Genomic DNA, 22,399 nt, shown 5'->3' on the forward strand with positions numbered 1-22,399 from the left:
AATCTACGTGAATTTCAGGTAGCAAACAGAGCTCGCACAGCAAATAGAATTCACGTAATTTTCATATGAGCTGCAAGTCAATTCCATTTGAAGCATACAAGGGGGGGATTTGCTCTGTTACATGCGATTCACGTAGATTTAAATCAAATATTAATGTATTTTGTTTTCTTTCACAGACTTTAAAAAAGAATTTTATTTTTAAAGCAATTTTATTTAGCAGCAATTTTATTTTATTTAAAAAAACATAACTTTTCATTTACACTTTGCTATTTTCAAAAATTTCACTTCACTTTAACTTACGATTTACGACGCCGTAAAGAAAATTGAATTCGGTGTGCCTCCGTTGCAGTTGCTTGATCGACCAGAGCTCAAATTCCTCAATCTGTTGAAATGAAAAAAGATTGAAAAAACAATCATACAACAACATATTTACTACTTAGAAAAATACAGCTGCTAGATCATCAAAAAACCTTCTATTTGGCAGCTGATAGTCCTTATATCCACGCCATATTGAGAAATGTGTTACTTCACATTGATTTTACGTGAATGACCCATCTAGAGTTATGTGAACATCACATAGAATACACCAGATTCGTCTGTACTTGGCGGACCACTAGATTTTCACGTAAATCGAATGTGTCTTTGTTTTGACAGCATTCAACTATGTGAATTTCACGTAAGAATCAAGTGTTTTTTTATTAGCTCCTACCTGCTTCACGTAAATCAAGCAAAAATTCACGTAATGAGTGGCTACGTGAAAATCCAGGTGAATTTAACGTTTCTTTCTCGGCTGAGTGCAAACGAAAGAGTACCGCGTCTGAGGGATAATGATTGGACATGAGACGGGAAAATATACGAATAAAATCCCGACTCAGGTCCAACCTATTAAACCAGGGTTTGAGGCTTACCTTTGGGATAATCGAGTGAAGCCACCGACCCAACTCATCCTCGTCCCATTTGCGCTGCCAGTTGCCAAGAGAGTTTCTTCGAACCAAAAAGTAAAATTCGTTGAAGACGATTTCACGCTGAAACGTGTCGCCTTCCATCGCCCCCACCTTTGCTAGCGAGTCTGCTCTCTCATTGCCCACTATCGAACAATGTGAGGGGACCCAAACAAAGGTGACGACAAAGCATCGACTTGATAAAGCAATCAAAACATCCCGTGCTTTCCTGGTCTTATCGAACGGATAGCTTCAACAGAGCTGAGACTGTCAGTTACAATATAGCACTGACCACACTGACATGACACTTAAAACAAAAATTCAACCATTTTCTGTCAAATTTTTTGTTGCCAGATTTTGCAGATTCGCAATACCGACGGCAGGTGGCGAACCTGAAAAATTTTACAAAAAATGTAGGAAAATTGGTCCTGTTTAGCCCGATTTTATCGTAGAAATTGCGTGTTTTATTTTTAAAGTTGGGTGGCATTTCCTAACTGGGATAGCATTTCTTCAAATCGATCGATGCGCACTCTGGAATCGACATTGCGTACTGTTGGAAAAATTATCCAGAAAACGAAATCGAGTGTCCAGTCAGTATGGTCAGTGAATATAGTAATGTTCAACGGGTCGTGAGGCTACATTAATGCTATGAACTTAATGGAAACAATAAAATTTTGGGTAAAACACACTAAATAAATTTGGTCCAAAATGAAAAAATATAACAGGATTAAAAATAGAAAAAGATTGTGATTTGAAATTATTAATTTTCCATTCTTATTCAATGCAAAAATATTTTCGGATGTATGGAAATGATCAAAAAAGACGCTATTTTTCTAAATTTATTCGCTTTTATTAACTATCATTTTGCATCTTTAGCTTTTATCAATCTTCGCCATAGCAGAGGTAACGGCCCTCCCATTCCGCCGAGATGCTGAGTGATTAAGGCATCGGTACGATTCGCTATTCCAACAACTTCCGGAACAAACCTTCATAATAAATAAAGATCTTTACTGTGGCTCGTCTGCCTAGAGCTTGTCGTGGGTAAATTGCACTTCCGTCTGGCATCTGAAAAAAATAATAACAATTTAAATCTTTCCCAAACTTTTGTGTTTCGAGAAGTTCCGTACCCACCAATACTATAACTTTGGACGGTTCCATTGCTGTTGTTTATTGCAACACTATGGTTCCGGAAACCATATGACAATAAATAACGGCCCGACTATGGCCACCTCGACGACTCTTTCTTCAAATAATCACGAATTTCTCAAACAAATTTAGCGATTTTTTTTCTTTTTTTCATAGTATAACATTTTACACGTTTATTGGAAAAAACTTAATTTTTATCTAAAACTAAACACATTTTGATTCCAAGTAATTAGAAATGAGAGTGTATGAATAGCAAAATTTTATAGCTATATTTACAATCGCTTTTTTTATTTAACTTACTGCAAAAATTGCATTTAAAATATAAAATAAAATAAAAAAACGTTTCGTTGAAACGACTCCCCGTTCTTTTTCTGCGTGAGTGTTGTCATATTTTAATATGTATTTTCATTTAAAAAAAATTCTTTAAGTTTTTGTATCTTTTATTGGTTCTGTATTTAAACAGTCATCCGATTTGACTAGACCATACATCAAATTCTACTTCAGTAAACTTTATGAAAAACGATGAAACTCTGTACCAAATTCAAAAAATCTGTGACCTTTGTACGTACAGAACCTGTAACCGAAATTACCCCGAAATTCTGTAGTTTTCTCGATAAATCTGTCATGTGGCAACCATAATCAAAGCCAATCCAAGTATCAATATTATAGCGCCACCCGCATACTAAAAAACTATATTATGAATAGTCAATACGATACTTCCACGTTCCCAGAAAAGGTTATTGTCTCCGTAAACGTAGCTATTATTTAAAACTTTACTTCGACAACGATAAGAATATAAAACGAAAGTTCATGTGAATAGTGATGATATCTGGGAAGGTGAATGAATTGTTTAACGATTTACTTCAATTTGATCAATAATCGTTAAACTGTTCTCGAACCATAACGTTGAACGTAATGTCATGTGTCAAACTCACGTCAAAAATGACCGAAATGCGGGTCAGAGATGCCAGATGGTTTGAAAAAAGAAAATTAGCCCGGATTCATGAAAATATCTTTAAATTTATTTATCGAATCAATTATTGATTTGTTCATACGCGGAAAGATAAAAGCAGATGCATTGTACAAAGAACAAAAAAAAACATTAAATTGAGACTATTGAGCCGATATCAAGAACTCTTATAGGTAGTTGACGGCAGTAAAATGTTAGATTTTTTATTTGAATTAATTAATTTTGAAATAATTAATAATAATTAAATTTTAAAATAAAATAATTATACATTGAGTATGACACTATCAATTCAAAACTTTCAATTTTTTTTCAATTAAGGGTTCGTTTTCTGTTTGTGTAGGTCGTGTGTGGAGCAACGAATTAATAGATTCATTTTGGTTATCATCAGATGCTTGAGCAGAAACTACTTCAACAGGCGGTGGTGGGACAGTTTCCTTTTGTTCGCCTTCCGAATATTCTTTCAACTTTTCTTTCTGCAGCAATGACTCGAACATCTTCATTCTAGAAAAGGAATGGTGATACATGGTGACTTAATCTTCTATCGCTTTAGTTATATCAACCAATTCAAATGAACTTGTAAATATAAGTTTTATTTTCTTGCTATAATTGCTATAATAAAAGACAATGCTTTAGTTATCTTCTGGTGAACTTCCTAATATTTTTTTCAGATGACGATGGAGAACATAAATCATATTCTTTACGATCTAATGAATAATAAATTGAGTATGACATTATCGATTCTAAACTTTCATTGGAATTGAACGGAATTTTTAAATTGAATTATTTGTATATTTTCATTTTTATAACATTTATTAGTTACTATTTACACATAAAGTCATCCTAAGCATCTGAAATTTATTAATTCAATATTCCGTTTCTCAATATCTGTGCAAATATTGATTAAACATTGAACTTGGCACCACTGTCGCAAACAGTCTTTATCGGTTTGTTTTGCTCGCTACGCCGGGAAATTTTCACCTCGCTCGTCGCGATCGATTGTCTTTAACCTGCTGGAGGAGATGCAATCAGCACACCGGGACCGGCATTCTAGGAATTTTACAACCAATGACATTGTACCAGGTAAGTGGAAATTAAAATCATCTTTAAAAGAAATACTAAGATCCCGTTTCTTATGTTTTAGGTTACGCTGCCGGAACCCCCAGTTTTACTCCGTGCAAGGATTGCTTGGCCCGGAAAGTGTTACAGGGCGTGCTGAGCGAAATGAGGAGGAGCAGGCAGCATGAAAATGCTCATCTCGGGCAAGTTATTTTGTGTTTTGAAATGTAAAATAAAATGAAAAATGTGAAATAAAATAATGAAATTAAAACGATTTGTCAATCTTATCCGAAAAATTCCCATATGCATGGAACGAAATTTTGCGTTTGTGTGCGTGCTCTTTTAGTACGCGTACTGTAAATAGTATGATGATTGGTGAACATCATTCTTTAGTATTAAAAAAGCTTTAAGGTTATCATTTATTAGCAGTTTAACGAAATAATCTAAAAGTTTTTTCAATGGTTACGTTATATGAGGCCATCAAAAAAACAGTAATTTTAGTTCAAACGGTTCGTACACCGATTTCCGTAACAGTTCGATGAACGGTTTGATAAAGCGTTTAAAATATGCCTACATATGTTCATTCTAGAAACAGTTCAATGCGCTGAAAACGTTATTCATAAGCGTTTTAGAAACCATACCCTAACTGTTCCTAGAACAGTGTCTCCATATAGAGGTTTTAATAGTTTTAAACAGTAACATAACTTAACGCCATATTCAACAGACCGTCGTTTTGGAATTCAAGATAAGTGCAATGTTTTTTATGGTTTCAGATATCATTTTCTAAACGTTTTTTTACACTGTCTCTAATCGTTTTATAACTACTACAGGAACCGTTGTGTTACAATATTTTCGTATTCGGGCAGCACTAAATTTTACTTCGGAAGTCCGGACTTCCGATCCCGAACTTACTTCCGAACTTTTGACAGTTGTGTTTAAAAAAAATAACAGTGTATTATATGCAACGTTGCCACACATAAATTTGTATCCACCAGAGCTTGTAATGTGTTCTTCAGAACCTCCTGTAGGTGGGCCTTTTTACTCTTATAGGTGTTTTATAGATATTTTAATGGGGTTTATATAACAAATCGTTGTTTTATAACGCAGTTCTGAAGTGCCCTGCTAGTTTCTTAAAAAACTAAAATTGTTACTTGGGTAAATGTCCCTATAATTTCCCTTCTTTATGGAATCGGCATGTCGGTTTTGGCTCTGGCAACAGGAAGAATAAATCTGAAAAGAGTTCAACAGACCGTCGTTTTGGAATTCAAGATAAGTGCAATGTTTTTTATGGTTTCAGATATCATTTTCTAAACGTTTTTTTACACTGTCTCTAATCGTTTTATAACTACTACAGGAACCGTTGTGTTACAATATTTTCGTATTCGGGCAGCACTAAATTTTACTTCGGAAGTCCGGACTTCCGATCCCGAACTTACTTCCGAACTTTTGACAGTTGTGTTTAAAAAAAATAACAGTGTATTATATGCAACGTTGCCACACATAAATTTGTATCCACCAGAGCTTGTAATGTGTTCTTCAGAACCTCCTGTAGGTGGGCCTTTTTACTCTTATAGGTGTTTTATAGATATTTTAATGGGGTTTATATAACAAATCGTTGTTTTATAACGCAGTTCTGAAGTGCCCTGCTAGTTTCTTAAAAAACTAAAATTGTTACTTGGGTAAATGTCCCTATAATTTCCCTTCTTTATGGAATCGGCATGTCGGTTTTGGCTCTGGCAACAGGAAGAATAAATCTGAAAAGAGTTGAAACTTCCGGTTATTTGATTATATTTTAATTAATGTTAAATTACTTACCCTCAAAGCCTTCCCGAGCAGACTTTTATGGCAAAATTATAGCAAATTTTGCTATCACGCCCTGAGAGCCGAATGTGCTCTCATTTTGCTTGACATAAGGTGGTACACAGCAAAAATGAGAGCACAAATTTGCATACATGGTTAGCAAAATGATGCCTAAATTTGCTAAAACTGAGAGCCTAACTACACCTCGTTTTCCGAGAGCTTGGAGAGCAAAATGATGCCAATTTAAAGCATCAGAAGGAATCGTCTGACAGCAAAATATGGCATCAGTTTGCTGTTAAATCTTCCAAAACATGATGTATCGATAGGGTTTCAAAATAAGCAAAATTTAGCATCACAAAGCTACTCGTGATAAGAAATTTTCTACTCATTTTTGCTGTGAACGACGTTAGGTCAACCAAAATGATAACAAATTTGTCTCTCAATGCGTGATAGCAAAATATGACATTTTGATGTAAAAGTCTACTCGCATTGTTTAAAGCAAGTTTTTTTTTTTTATTTTCAAGAAAAATCAATTTGCCTGTGATCTCGATGATTTCTATCCGTTTTCTACTCATTGTTGTTAAAAACGCCTAAATGTCAACAATTGTATTGTATGCTTGAGAAACTCGATTGAAAGCAGGTCAAGGTTGCCGAAATCACAGAAAAATCTGTAATTTCACAGAATTTTGAGCAAATTTTCATCACAGAATCTGTGTCACAGAACACAACATTTTGAAAAATTCACAGATTTCACAGAATTTTTTAATTTTGAGTGGATTTCCAAAATCATGATTTATTTGAAAATATAAAATTTAGATTTTTTCCCATTGAATTAAAATAGTATAATAAGATATGTAATTTTAATTGATTTTGCCAAACTTAAATATAAAAAAGACCCAATTTATCATGAATTTTCTATGAAATAAAAGTAAAATGCATCACAGAAAACCATAACAGAATTTTTGGGTAAAATCACAGAAATTCAGAATTTTTTTTCTCAAAAAATACAGAATTTTTTTCGGCAACGATGGACAGGATGAACAATCGTTTTCATGGATAAAAAGTTTGTTGTTCCTTATTATTGCTACCTGTTGTAATTTAAGTTAAATGTACATATCGCGTGAAAATATACGTATACATATATTTCAATCGCGTTTTCTTCAAGAAGAGTTGGAAAAATCAGTAAAGTTTATTCGATCCCTAATACCTACGTGCTGGAAAAATATGCAGCTTTAACTGAAGGCGATATACATAATAGCTTACGGTGTTAATAAAATCGTCTTTACGTATGCAAAAATATGTCAAGAATATTCATGTTCCATACATTGGCATACACTGGACATTAAAACGCCTCGATGTATGCAATGTATAAAACTTCATGTACCTAAATTCTATTTATGCATATTTCTTACGTTTTTAAATCTTAATCCCAACAATATATTTTAATTGGATATCTAAAACAATTGTTCAATTAAAATAATCAAAAATAATTCTCGAATGACAAAAATTAATTGATTATTTTGGAGCTTTGATTAAAATCTTTGAACATTTGCCGGTTTGATATTTACAATAAATGTATAACAAATTTTATTCCCGTCGAAATTTATAATCTTCATGCTACCGTAACCATTGAAAGAACATTGATTCAATTGTGTATTTGTGTTTTTTAAATCAACTTATAATAAACTATGAAAAAAAAAACATGCCGTGGGAATAATCATTCAGCAGTACACAGAAATAAACACAAAATATTACATAAAATCTTAAAATTTCAATTGGATCCATGTTTCATATTCAGATATTTCATTCCAACTATCTTTTTGTAATTCTGCTTTGCATTAAGTCTTGCTAGTTCATCAATTCAATTTAAATGAAGAAGATATTTTCAAAAGCTTTAAATCGCTGTTAGTTTTTTTTTCATGTGAATTCATTCGCAGAAATATATTCGTTCATATTCATGCAAGGTAGGTTTCTAAAATCAGATACAACATGTTAAAAAAAAAGTAAGTAATTGAAATTTAACCTCAATAAGACTAGGCATTTTGAGTTTTACAACTCTATATGTTATAAATATCGCTTCACTTATGCCAACCAACACATTACGCCTTCATGTATGCAGTTAACATGATTTCTGAATCATTCTGTTGGAGTAATTCATTCGAAATTAGCATATTGTTTTTAATATAATTTTTCAATCATTATTGAGGAATATAAATTTCCCGACCAAAGTTTTTTACATCGGTTTAACGCATCGATTTGAAATATATTTTGAATGGATTTAGTCAACTGATTTGAAACAGTAGATGACTTGTTAAAATGTCAAACTATTCTTTCCCATTAAATAAATCATGTATAAATAATGAAAAAAGGTTGGATTGAATATTGATTGAACAGAAAGGCACATTTTAAATTTTAGAACTATCCAACGACAATCCGAATATTAATTTTAAATATTCTTAAGATGTTTGAAGTAAAAATATATGCCTAGTAATAGTAAAACTTCCTACGTATAGTTAAAGATCAGTACTTACTTTAAGATACGATAGTATTAAGCATGGAAATCCCCTTTTCGTGGCGCTCCATCCATCGGTGTTCCAATAGTCGGGCATCTTGATTGAATGGCTAAGGACTCTGTAACGGAGTGTTCCGCAGAATTTCGGAATCCTATGTTGGTCAAACGGAGATCACATCGATTCTGAATCTCTGACGGTATTCACTGGTTCTGAACTTCCATAGTGGTTATTTTGTCACGCGCGAACAGCCAAAATCTATTAAAACATCCGGAAGATGAAGGTTAATTCAGCAATGACTCGCCGCACATAATCGGATGTTCGAAGCTTAAGAATTTTGCTTTTCTAGCTGCAGGGCAATTTACTTTCTAGCAAATACTAGCCTAGATCGGTCACCACACCAGCGTCGAGGACAAATCGCTCGTCGAATTGGCTGAAAATAATAACAAAGAGTCAGTTCAACAGAAAAAAAACTCACCGTAGGTACTCTCCTCGTAAATTTTTCATGTGATAATGGCTTGTTTATCACATCCAACATTGATGATAATGGAAATTCAACTCCCGATCACACGCATTGCAAAAGAATTGAGACATTCTGCAGAATGTTTATTTTTATTTGTTTTGCACTACACGCTCCCGTTTTAACACTCAAACTTTAGTTTTAACAGAGTTAAAAAAAAAAAAGAGAACTTGAAATTGAGTTTTCTTGGCGAGGGATCAAAACAGTTCGAACTTTAAACTTAAATTAACAATTACATTAAATTAACAGCAACACTTGGTTGATGTTCTCGTCCGTAAAAAGAAAACATCTTATTAAGAATTAATTTCCGTAGAGACAACTTTAGCCGTCGAACTAAATTTCGAGAATGTCCATGCAGTCAAACTCAAACTTGAGGGCCACCACTGAACTTTGAGCGTTTTGAGCATCTATGCCTTTAAAATTTCGTATAAGAAATCCGGAGCGTGTTTTTTTAAGTACGCACTTAAATGAATTTATATATTGTGATTGAACGTGATGTTTCTAGTGTTTAAACGGCCTAATTGAGAATTAATAATTTCTTAGCAACACCGATTTAAATTCGGAATTTAGTGGAATATTAATACAACAAGAGTATCAGTTTGGAATGTATTGAGTTTTTTTTACCAAAAAATAATCAATACTAAATCTAGCACAAGCTTTCCCGAATTTCACTGAAGTAGCCCGAATATATCAGATTATTTGAATCAGGAAAACTTATATGATTTTTTTTATAAATTTTAAAAGGTCATTAATAAAAATTAAAAAAGTTATTATAAATTTAAATTTTTGCTACCAAAACTAATTTTTTTTTTTCAGGTAATCTTATCAAAATCATCATGAATGATTTTTTAAAAGCCTAAAATACGATTTTAAATCTGTTGATGTAAATAATTCGATAAATAAATATGTCTCGGGTTTTTTTTTCTTGAGTTTTTGAATGATTCCAGAGATTGGACTGAATTTGCCCGGATTTTGGGTTGAACATTTTGAAATCAAATGCCGGATGGGCTTGTGATATAGCTCAGTTGGCAAGTCCGTTGTCTCCTGAGCCGATGTCCGCGAGTTCGAGCCCAAGAGTAAATATCGAACACAGTTGTATCGGATGAGTTTTTCAATAACTGTCCGCCAACTGCAACGTTGATATGAAGTCGCGAATGCCATAATGATGGTAAAACGACTATAATCGAAACAAAAAAAAATGCCGGATGTTTCAAGGTTTCCTAGATTTGTTCGGTAAGAGGAAAAAACATTGGCAACCTCATTCTTAATAGAAGAAATATGGAATGAAATTCTCACTTGGATTTTTTTTTATAAAAAGCTATTGTCGTACAGACATATTGTACGCTTTTCAAATGTTCAAATAAATAATTTGTTTATACTTTTATGACGTTTTTCGAAATAATAATTTATGCTGTAATTTGATTCCAGATTCGTTTTTTTTGCCGTAAAAAGTATACTTCAATTAAGCCTATTTTTGTCATAGAGTTCATTGTACAGCAAATGATGTTATAACTTTGGTCTCAGGTTTATATTTAATTTAAAACTGTATACCCTAATGATAGCTAATTTTGCTATCAGTATAAATTCTATATCCAATTTTGCTTAAACTTTTCTGCTGAAGCCTGAGTTTGGTCTCAGCTTGCTGTCAAAAAGATATTTTTGAGGCCTTATTTATGGCTGAATTTGCTTTCATGAAAAAATTGATACCCAAAAATGCTATCAGTTTGCTGTTGACACCTTATTAAGGTCTTAGTTTACTATCAATTTGGGCATCAAAGTCTGCTCGGGTTTCTAGAAGAGTCTCAATAGTTTTCGGCTCGCTTCTGCAGATCGCCCACCGCAAAGAATAAAATTGTCGCCTTTCATTTGATCTTGTCGTGCTTTTTGTTTCCACCACACAAAACGGATGAAATTTTGACAAGCTCTGAAACTACACGCCTTGAAGCGTACCCGGGCTGTTCAAAATAATGTGTAATATTGACTCGACAAAATGACCCGTGTTTTGACAGATCATGCAGGTTCGCAATAATGGGTCATTTTTACAACTTTCAGGGGTTCCGCCAAATGAGTGTGTATATGAACATCATGAGTAGGCAACGATTTTACTCGATGTGATGATTTTCTTTAAAACGACTTTCAGGTTCTTTATTTCTACTTAATTCCCACTTTCAAGTTGTTAAAAAGTTCTTACGGAACTAAATGTGTACTTCACATTGTTGTTTCCCAAGTAACGATGTGTTTATTTATGCAAACACGTGTTGAAGTTCGGAAAAAGTAGATATAAGCCTTTAAATCTACACAGAAAAAAAATCTGAATCCTTAGAAGCACTGAAATTGGAAAGCTTTAATATTACATGACACAGAAAGCGATTTCCTAATGTAAAATTCCGTCATTCCGTCATGATGCTTCTTTTAATTTACATCATATGTGATGTAATTTTACAAATCTTTCTATATCACAGCAGAACAACTTGAATCCTTAAAGGCACTGAAAATAGGAGACAACAATTTTACATGACACAGAACGCGTTTTTGTTATGTAAATTTACATGCCAACAGAAACAAGAATGCTTCAAGACAAACAAATAGATATTAATGAATATTACACGACACGGACTCCGTTTATGTGATGTAAATTTATAAATGCATTTTAGTTCGATTTCCATGTAAATTAAACCCGAGCAGACTTTTATGGCAAAATTACAGCAAATTTTGCTATCACGCCTTGAGAGCCGAATTTGCTCTCATTTGGCTTGACATAAGGTGGTACACAGCAAAAATGAGAGCACACATTTCAATACTTGGTTAGCAAAGTGATACCTAATTTTGCTAAAACTGAGAGTTCAACTACACCTCATTTTCCGAGAGCTTAGAGAGCACAATGATGCCAACATAAGGCATCATAAAATTTCAAGTAATAGCAAACTTTGGCATCATTTTGCATTCAAAATTTTGAAAAAAAAAATGACAGCAGAACGAGGTGTATCGTGGTATATTTATGGTTTCATTACAATTAAAATATGACATTACTTTGCTGTCCGCGTATGCAAATTTTGCTTTCATTCTTGCTGTTTTTTTCCTTAAGTCAAACAAAATGAAAGTAAAATTTCCTCTCGAAGCGTGATAGCAACATTTGGTTTCATTTTACAATCATGCAAGTCGAGTTTATACAAGTAGCGCGTTGATTAGAAGAGGAATGCAAAGAAATGAAACGAAATTCTATCATTAAATTAAACGCCTGAAGTTATACTAACAATCAAATGTTGCAATCCAAGAACATAATTTGTTTATGGAAAGCGAATCTGCTTAGGGGGCATCCATTTATTACATAACGCTAGGGAGAGGAGGGAGTGAGATCGAGCGTTACGAATTGTGACATAGGGAAGGGGGGAGGTATGCTCATCGTTACATAACGATTTTTTACTTCGAAAAATTTTATTGTAATCGCAGCTATTTTGATGTCATGCAATTTTCGCAGGGGAATGACGAGCAAACCAAATTTGTTAAATTTGTAATCTCCAACAGCTTTAAAGCCGCAGCCCGTGGCGTAGAGAATAGCCTTCAAGTATTCTAAGCCAGCGGGCATGAGCACGAATCCCTGTCACGGCATACAGAGTACACTTTCTGTGGGTTGGTGGTTTTAGCATTTGTAAAATGCTAGCCATCATGTCTTCAAAAAATGTAAACTTAGGGTTAAGAAAAAGGAATCTCTTCAAGGAAACATCAAGTTTCATTGTGATCCTATATGTATTTCGTTTCTAAAAAACATGATTTTAGCTGTTTTGTATATCTTTTCTTGTATAAAGATTCTGAGAGAGACTTCTCAAGATCGGTATTGAATATTCATATTGAATATTTAACTAAGTAAAAAAAATTGCATAACAAGTTGAGCTCTTCGAGCAAAATAAAGAAAAAAAAGGTTTTGACTAGTTTCAACTTGATTCATTGAACAATTACCTGACTAGTTTCGACCAAAACATTGGCACATTAATTGAACGAAGCTATTATTGAGTATTTCGAAGTGATCTGGACAGATATTTACTAAATTTATTATGTTGTATGTATTTTGAAGAACACTAAAAAATATTATGTTCAATTTTTTTCAACCTTCGAACATTAAAATTTAAAACTATGAGAGGGGGGAATTTATCAGCGTTACGTAATTTTCAGAGGGGGGTGCGTCGCAGCGTTACAATTTGTGACATATGGGGGGTGGGGAATAACGTGAGGGAACTATTGCAAGCGGAGTGGATTGCCAACCATTGTAGGCTTCTGAGGGTTGAATGCCTTTACTCGACTAACCATCGGTCGTGGAAGCCCTAGAATTTAGTTCGAAGGCCAAGCCACACACCCATAGGTAGGACATTGCTACCGATGGGGGAACCATACATACATACAACACTATCCCTTTACGCCTGTATTTCTGCAATACAAATATCTTCTCTGAGAGATCTCAAGACTAAACTTTAATACCTCTAGGCGTTATCTTTTTGATAGTACTAGAATACCCTAAATTCTAAAAAACGAATCCAGCCACAGTTTCTTTCGATAAGGATTCACTTCGAGGAATAACATCGAGATCCGATATCGATATTATTATGTTCTTATTACAGTGATCGAGAAAGTTTTCATCTAGATTATTTACTATGTACCTATTTGTTTCTTTATGCATAATTTTTAATTACCGACGAATCAAATGTTATCGCTGATGTTCTAATTATTATTGCCACACTTGAAAAAGTTTTGGTTTTATGTATGATTTGAAACATCATCTTCAAATTAATAAACAAAATTACGCAGTTTTTTTTAATATTAATGGATGATCGATTCAGAGAGTTAATAAAATTCTTCTGATCGCCACATTTTTATATAAATAAAGGAGTTCAGTTTTTAAAAATAGTAAAGGCGAATCTACCAAACAAGCCTCTCTAATAAAATAAATTAAATTAAAAATAGAACAAGAAATGTGTGATATTGCTTATGGTGATGCAGATTTCAAAAACTAAAAAATAAATAAAAAAAATATTACCAGCGTCAATTCTTTGCTGTCCCGGTTTGGTTTCGAATCCAGTAACGGTGCGAGTTGTATACTGGTGACTCCATTTTATTCGTTGCTAGAACGGAACTATTTAGTGTTCGCCGAGGCCCTTCACCAGTTTTGATTCCCGTAGAACGTCGTCACCAGCGTCGCTCTCTAGCAGAATCGGTTCTTCAGAGGACAGTAGCTGCTGATCGGAGAAAACTTCGGAACGGGTGACGTACATATGTTCATCGGAGTATTCACATCGATCTGGACGGGATGATTCGAGACTTCCGTAGCAGCAGGTATCCAGCTTCGGGATGACCGCATCCCCTTTTTCTTTTTTCCTTCCACTAGCACCGCAGACGGTCCAGATAATGGTAGTTGGCCACAGACGATTAAGCACCCGCGGCACTGGACGACGTTCTATATTCGCGACGGAAAAATCAAGATCTGCACTGCATTCGCGACACATCATTGCACTCGTAAACAAAGGTAAACAAGAAAAATTTGTTTACATTTTTGTTACATTCACTTTTGGACCAGCAACGCTCGATATATGTCTATGAATGAAATACACAATGAAATTGAGTGTCTATTTTTTATGTGAATCAACTAAAATTGAAAGTGTGTGGTTTAAAGTTGATAATGCGTAAGCGAGTTAGTTACAAACTGTTAAAGAGGACGAGGATAAATAATTGTTGATAACAATGTATTAAATGTTGAAACAAAATTTACTTTCACTGAAGCTCATCCGTTAAGAAATGGAAAGTGCATATATCCAATTTTATTATATTTTAGATGGATATGTTTTTTTTTTTCTACTCTACCGAATTCAAATTTTTATGGGAGAGCGGCATGTTTAATCAGATTTAGAAAACTTGAATAACAGTAAATAAACATTGTATATGCATGAAGAAACCTAAATATGGGCGCCAACAACCTGGAAGATTTTCGTAATAGCGACGGCTCAATTATTCGGAAGTCAAATATCTTTAGTTAAGAATATTCACGAGACACGGTTATAGCACCCAAATTTCAGTTTTTTATACGAAGTCTGCTGGATTGAAAATTAACCACAATTAATACAATCAATTTATAAAATCAGTCTTAGTACTCTGAAATTCAAAATTAATTAGAAAAGAAAGTTTTCAATGGTTTTTTTTAAATGAAATATGAATTCCTCATTTAATGAAATAATATGAGGCCCTTGGAGCCAAAGGGGTATAAGTGCATAAAAGCTAATTTCGAGAAAACAGGCTTTTAATTTGTTGTGTTTGGCCATTTTCCATATATTTCTCGAGATTTTGTATTTTTCTTTCAAATGTAAAAGTATGTAAAAAAATGTCTAAAAATACGAAAAAATCACCAACTATAGTTTGAAACATAAAGAATCGTTTGAAATCATTAACTCAAAATCGACCATTTTGTCACTTATACCCCTTTGGTTCTGAGGGTCTCATATACCTTAAGTATTCAAAAAACTTATATTCTAAATAAAAATTTTAAATCTCGAGAAAAATCATAAAAAAATAGATTGTGATTAATATATGTGCGGATTAATTTCTATTGAAAGCGAAACATAAACAATCTTTTATATCCAGAATATGAGTTTCGTTTTTCTGAACGTCTTAATCTCAGCTAATTGTGATATTAATTTTTGTTGTTACCATATTTTATTCTTGTTCATTAATCAATTCTCGTACTTAGCTAATAACATCAGAATTTGTTGTTGTAGTAGATACCTACTACATTTTATTGCTTACTTAGATTTGAACAAATAAGTTAAATAACATTTTGATATCACCTTAAAAAAATGATACCTCAATGACTCCTCGTTTTGCTCGTTAGAATTCTGCATTTTCCGTGAATTACTTTTGTGTGATTTTGTTAAATATTATATATAAATTTAAAGCACCGTTACAAAAATCTTTTATTATTTGTTGTTTGACATCAAAAAATGATATCATTTTGGTCTCACCTTTCACTCTGTTGATAAAAATGAAACCTGGTTGATAGCTTGTTTTGCTATCTGATAAACTCTACTTCTAATTATGCTAACAGCTTGCTGTTGATAGCTTAATATGATCTCCGTGTGCTATCAAAAAAAATTGTTAACACCATGATTATGCCTTATTTTGCTATCGTCAAAAAACCGACATCAAATTATGCCCTCATTTTGCTGTTGACTCCTCATTTTGGTCTCAGTTTGCTTTCGATTTGGGCATCAAAGTCTGCTCGGGAATGCATTAAACTGCATCATTTGACAAAGTGTGATTAGTTTCATCAGCAATTTCCTCATAAATAATGCAATTTTTTAAAATGAATTAAAGAAAACCGTTCGTGTATGCAAATTATTTTGAGTACACACGCTAACTTTTGGTTACCCCTTAACGAATACTTTTGACCCGTTATTCTGTGGCAGATCTCTTGCCGGAATTTTTAAATTGCAGCAATCTTGCTGCTCTGCAATCTGTGCACGAAATGAAAAGAGTGCGTCAGATGCGAGTCAAACCATTAGTGAATAAAAACCATAAACCTTAAGCTTACCTTGAAGTTTCTGGTGATATGTTCACACTCGGAACATCACGCTCCTCTTCTCGGCAAGAAAACGACGCAAGAATCCCTTCAGCGCTCGAGGCTGGAACACTGGCTTGACACGCCTTGTTGGGCGGCAATTCCCGGCATCAAACACTGGCCTTTGCTCGGGGCCGGATCACGAGCAAGGTCCTTTTGGCGCTGGGGCCGGATGAACAAATGGCCACTCAATCAGCACTCACAAACCCGACATCCACTTATGGACATTGCTCGGGGTCGGAACACGAGCAACGTCCCTCTTGGCGCTGGTGGCCGAAATAAAAAAACAGCACCTTAATCGGCGCTTAAACAACGGCACTCAAATTCCCTTCGGCGCTCGTGGCCGGAATACAAATAACCGCTGACCCGGTTTTGTTCTCCGGGGTAACTTCCCCTACGACGCTAGTGGCCGGGGAATAAAGTACAGTAGGCAAGAGTGCCTGAAATAATTTGCAATCCGCTCCGGTGGTGTTGGTCGCTGCGCACTGAGGGTCACCACAGTTCACTTCGAGGTGAACAGCTCCCTCAAGTGCTGGCCGGAATTGACTTCTCTTCGGCAGTGAGCACCCTTGAAGCGATCCAACACCGGTTATCTCCTGCAAGCGATGATCCAACGCGGCGACGATTCCACGTGTGTGTGGAAAATATCACACCACAAAAAAAACCCTGCAACATGACCATCATTAGTTTTTTATTCCTAACCACAAAATTATGATTGCCTACCTCTTTTCAGAAGGCCTCTTCGTGCTGGATCTCGTCGGATCTTCGCTGGGTCGATTCGGACGCAAAGGGGTTCCTTTCCCCTGGCACTATCCGGAATTCCTGTGTAAAAAACGAAGGGTAATTGCAGTTAGCATTCTGCAAACGAAATCTTTGCTGGCCGTTACCCGTCTTCCGGGTCTGAATGACGGAATTGTTGTTTTAGTAGGAAAATGTCATCAGACATTCACTTACCCGAATCTCGGAGTGTTGACGGGTTGTTTGCTGCGGACCACAATTTCTTAATTAGCGTTTTCCAAACTTTTGGAAAGACGCGTCGGGAAAACGTGTGAAGCTTTTTTCCCACTTTTTCTGTTTGGTCAAATGTCACTTGATATGTGGTAGACCGGTCGGCGTGTACGTCTAAATTTTATGTGATTTTAGACTTTGGGTTTTTTGTGACCCAGTCAATAATTGTAACACAATCTACAATTTATCTTAAAATTTTGTGAATTTTTATGACAAATTCACAAAATTTTACCAGCGTTATGTTTCGGTCTTATAACAGGAGAAGTCTTGTTATCTTAACTAATACACTCTCGACAAATTATTCTCTGCGATCTTTGCAGCTACGATGAGTGTTTGATATCTCTTACAATTGCAAAATGTTGCAATTTAACTTAGTGCTAATGCTTGAACTTAAGCTTCGCTGATCTCGTTGTCAGCCTTCCAGCTATGCTCTGGAAAATTTGCTTACTGCTAACGTATATGCTTCTCCTGTTCGGATTTTTCTCTGTGGTGTGGTTGAATGGTTCTTTGGTCTTGGGCTATGGTTTGGTGGCTTTTGGGTGTGGTTTCTTGATGATGGTAGTTCTTTGGAAGAAGACTCAAAACTTAAGTAATACACTCTCGATAAATCCTCCCGCAATTTGCGGCTACGACGAGTGTCTTGGTGTCTCACAAAACTGCATAGCGCTTGCAGCTTATGTTCGGGCTAATACTTGAACTAAAATTTGAACTGATTGCATTCTGTGTCAATCAGCATTCCAGCTAAGTTCTGGAAGATGTGCTTCATAGGTACTGTTGTATTTGCTTCTCTCCGTAGAACATTCATCTGTATTCTTCGTTTGATGGGGTGGCTATTGCTTAGGTTATGGTTGGTGGAGTATGTTTGTTGAGGGTTTGATTATTATGTCTTTAGAACTACAATATCTGATTATACTACAATGAGGAATTATGGACATGATAAGAATGGAATATTTTGCCTTGGATTTTGATTTGTTTAACATTAATTTTGCGATATGATGACTTAGAGTCTTGACCGATTAGCGATAATTTTCAATTGACATTATTGTTCATTGATTAACTTGAAGTATTTTTACTTAACCGCGCTGCGTATTTTTAGCTTGACAGATGTTTCCAAGCATGGTTCGGCGACTGATGTCTTCATTCATAACTGTGTCGACTTCAGGTTGTTCTACCTGTTGGTGTTTTCGAATGATTGGTGCTTACTAACAGTTGTTTACAGGTATGGCAGTCTAGTAAAGCTTGATGTTGTTTCGTTTTTTGTCAAAGAGCATTTTTTGGTACCGCGAGGCGTATTTTATGCTGCTAGTGGTTCTAGGCATAGTTTGTTGACTTTGTCGTTTTTTACAGCTTCGTGGTTCTAGCGATATTACACGTTCGAAGAACTGGATTGTTTTCTTCGGCCGCTGTGCGTGTTTTGATGTTGCTAGTAGTCCTGGATGTTGCTGGTTGACTTTAGTCATTATTCATAGCTGCGTGGTGTAGTGATGTTTTGTTTTTTGGTGAAGGATTGATTCTTAGCCGCTGTGCGTATTTTGGTGTTGATGTTAGTTCTCGACGTAGTTCGTTGACTTTGCCGTAGTTCATAGCTGTTTCTTGTTGTGCTGTTTAGCACTCGGTGAACGGTTTAATTACTTTGCCGCTGTGCGTATTTTGAAGTTGCTAGTTGGTTGACTGTTTGGTTGTCGTCTTTCGTAGCTGCGTGGTTTGCCGATGCCGATATGCGTGTTTCGATGTTGCTAGTTGTTCTTTTGGAGACCGGAGTGTCTGCTTTGCCGCTTTGCGTGTTTTGGTGTTGTTTGTTGGTTGGCTGTTATATTTGCCTTCGTACATAGCTGATTATTTTCTGATGTTTCTCGTTCGGTTGACGGTTTGATTTCTTCGCCGCTTTGCGTGTTTTGTTGTTGTTTGTTGGTTGACTGTGTGGATTGTCATCTTACATAGCTGATTTAGTCCGATGTTTCTCGTTCGGTTAACGGTTTGTCTTATTCGCCGCTTTGCGTGTTTTGTTGTTGTTCGTTGGCTGACTGTGTGGATTGTCATCTTACGTAGCTGATTTAGTCCGATGTTTCTCGTTCGGTTAACGGTTTGTTTTCTTCGCCGCTTTGCGTGTTTTGTTGTTGTTCGTTGGCTGACTGTGTGGATGTCATCTTACGTAGCTGATTTAGTCCGATGTTTCTCGTTCGGTTAACGGTTTGTTTTCTTCGCCGCTTTGCGTGTTTTGTTGTTGTTCGTTGGCTGACTGTGTGGATGTCATCTTACGTAGCTGATTTAGTCCGATGTTTCTCGTTCGGTTAACGGTTTGTCTTATTCGCCGCTTTGCGTGTTTTGTTGTTGTTCGTTCGCTGACTGTGTGGATTGTCATCTTACGTAGCTGATTTATATAATGGAACAGGATTTTAATCCGATTTGATGTCTTTGGCGTGGTATACACCCTGGTAGTCGCTGGAGACATCTTCTAATCGGTAGTTGTTAGCGCCTATCCGTTCTCTTACGAAACAAGGAACAAATTTGGGTCCCAGTTTTTTCGTTTCCTGTTTTGACTTCGATGAAAGCTGAAACGATCTTCTCCAAACTAGTTGACCTACTTCGAAACTCCTATTTCGGGCTCGAAGGTCGTACCTTGCCCTGCTTTTTTCGTGAGCATCTCGAATTCGCTGTCTTACAAAGTCATGTACTTTTGATAGTGCTTTGATTCGTTTCTGCTGCTCTTCCTGAGGATTCTTGGAAGCGTTCAGATCCTGTATCTTGTAGTTTTCGGTGAACACGATCATTTCTCGGCCGTAGTTAGCGAAGTGTGGCGAGATCCCGGATACTTCGTGTCTCGCTGTGTTGATCGCGCAAACTATCTGCTGCAGATGTTCGTCCCATGATCGGTGGTCGTCATCGATGAGTGCTCGTACACAAGTGATGAGTGTGCGATTCACCCGCTCGGCGTTATTGCACATTGGTGAATAGAAAGCAGTTTTCATGTGCTCAATCTTGTATCTTCGGAGTAAAGAAACAAACGCAATGGCTTTAAATTGAGATCCGTTGTCTGTTAGTATTATGCGAGGCGTTGAGAATTTAAGGAATACATATTTCTCTAGAAAATTTATCATTCCGCCAGTTTCAGCAGATCTGAACGGTTGAGCGATTACATATTTTGTAAACCAGTCGACAATCACGAGGATTACTGTGTTCCCTTTCTTCGACCTTACTAGCGGACCGACCCAGTCGATCGATACTGATTCCCATGGTTGAGCTGCAGGTTTCAGACCTCCCATTGTCGGTGTTAAGCATTCATTTGGCGCCTTGACTGCCTTGCAAACGGAACAGTTTCGTACATATTTCTTGACGTCTACTGCCATGTTTGGCCAATAGAATGATTTTTGTATTTTCTGCAACGTGCGATCTGCACCCAGGTGCGCTGCTGTAGGTATGTCGTGATGCTTTCGTATTACCTCCTGCCTTGCTTCATCGGGAATAACCTGCTTCCAAACGTGCGTTCTTGCACCAACTTCATCTGTAGTGGTGCAGTGTTTGAATAGTTCACCTTGAACGATGCGAAAATTCGGGAATTTATCGGGATCTTCGGTAGTTCCTTTTACTAAGTTCGAATACCATGGATCGTTGGATAGCTGTAGTGAGTTGATTTCGATTCTGCTTAAGCAGTCTGGTACTTTGTTCAATGCTCCTTTTCGATATTTTATATCAAACTGGAAGGCGTTGAGTCGCAGAATCCATCGGGACATCAGAGCTGATGGGTTTTTCATGTTTCGAAGATATTTCAAACTAGCATGGTCACAATACACGATAAATCGGGAGCCTTCGACGTATCCCCTGAATTTTTCAATACATCTTATAACCGCCAAGCATTCACGCTCCGTTGGGGAATATTTTCGTTCAGACGATGAAAGTTTCTCTGAGTGGTAACAAATAGCTTTTTCCTCTGCATCCTCTCCTTGAGTCAGGACTCCACCGATGGCTATTTCACTAGCATCACATGCTATTTGAAAAGGTTTTGTGTAGTCTGGCGTTGTTAGAACTGGTGCAGTGGTTAGACATTGTTTGAGACGTTGAAAAGCTAATTCGGCATCTTCGGACCATCGAAATTTCGTTTTGGATCTCGTCAGTTCTGTCAGTGGTACAGCAACTTTGGCGAAGTTCTTGATAAAGCGCCTGTACCAGCCAGCCATACCTAGAAAACGTTGGACATCTTTTCGGTTAGTGGGCTGTGGGAAATTGGTGATTGCTGATGTTTTGTCGGGGTCAATGTTCCACCCGTTCTCGTCCAGAACGTACCCTAAATATTTCAGTTTGGGTAAACAAAAGCTCGATTTCTTTTTGTTAATGGTGAATCCTGCGTTTCGGAGTCGATAGGCTACTTCTTTTAACAGGTGTACAAATCTGTCGAAGGAATTGGCTGCGATGATTATATCATCCAGATATGCGAAAACTTCAGGTTCCAAATCAATAAACAAACTCGTCATAACTCTGGCAAGTGCCTGGCTAGCAGTGCAAAGTCCGAATGGAACTACGCAATATTGGAAATGACCGCGCTGTGGAATTGTGAATGCAGTTTTTGGTTTCGAGGCGTGGTCTAATGGTATTTGCCAAAAAGCTGCTTCTAGATCGATTGATGCCAACCATTTACTTCCGCTGAGATTCTGCATTATTGCTGCTATTTGAGGAATGGGAAAAGCTTCTGGCACTACGATTTTGTTCAGTCCTCTTGCGTCCAAACACAAGCGTATCGAATCGTCTTTCTTACGAACTGCTACTACAGGAGAGTTCCATGGACAGCAGAAAGCTTCTTCTATCACACCCATCTTTAACATCCTGTCAACTTCCTTATTAACATCTTGCAGAATG

At 36.1% G+C, this 22,399-nt stretch overlaps 1 protein-coding gene across 3 annotated transcripts in view; it reads right to left on the bottom strand.

The window, feature by feature from the left end:
• Nucleotides 1-9,022, bottom strand: part of LOC129755168 (uncharacterized) — a 28,635-nt gene extending 19,613 nt beyond the window's left edge. Inside the window, exons 1-2 of one of the 3 annotated variants that reach the window (XM_055751539.1) lie at nt 8,902-9,022; nt 8,445-8,681 (exon numbers count right to left, since the gene is read on the bottom strand). The gene's annotated coding sequence lies outside the window, so the exon portion shown is untranslated. Of the gene's footprint in view, nt 1-8,444 lie in introns of all 3 variants that reach the window. The other 2 variants (XM_055751548.1, XM_055751533.1) reach the window with 2 other exon arrangements.
• Nucleotides 9,023-22,399: the final 13,377 nt, after the last annotated feature.

This window comes from Uranotaenia lowii, chromosome 1, assembly GCF_029784155.1.
Source record: "Uranotaenia lowii strain MFRU-FL chromosome 1, ASM2978415v1, whole genome shotgun sequence".
In the NCBI taxonomy this organism is placed as follows: domain Eukaryota; kingdom Metazoa; phylum Arthropoda; class Insecta; order Diptera; family Culicidae; genus Uranotaenia; species Uranotaenia lowii.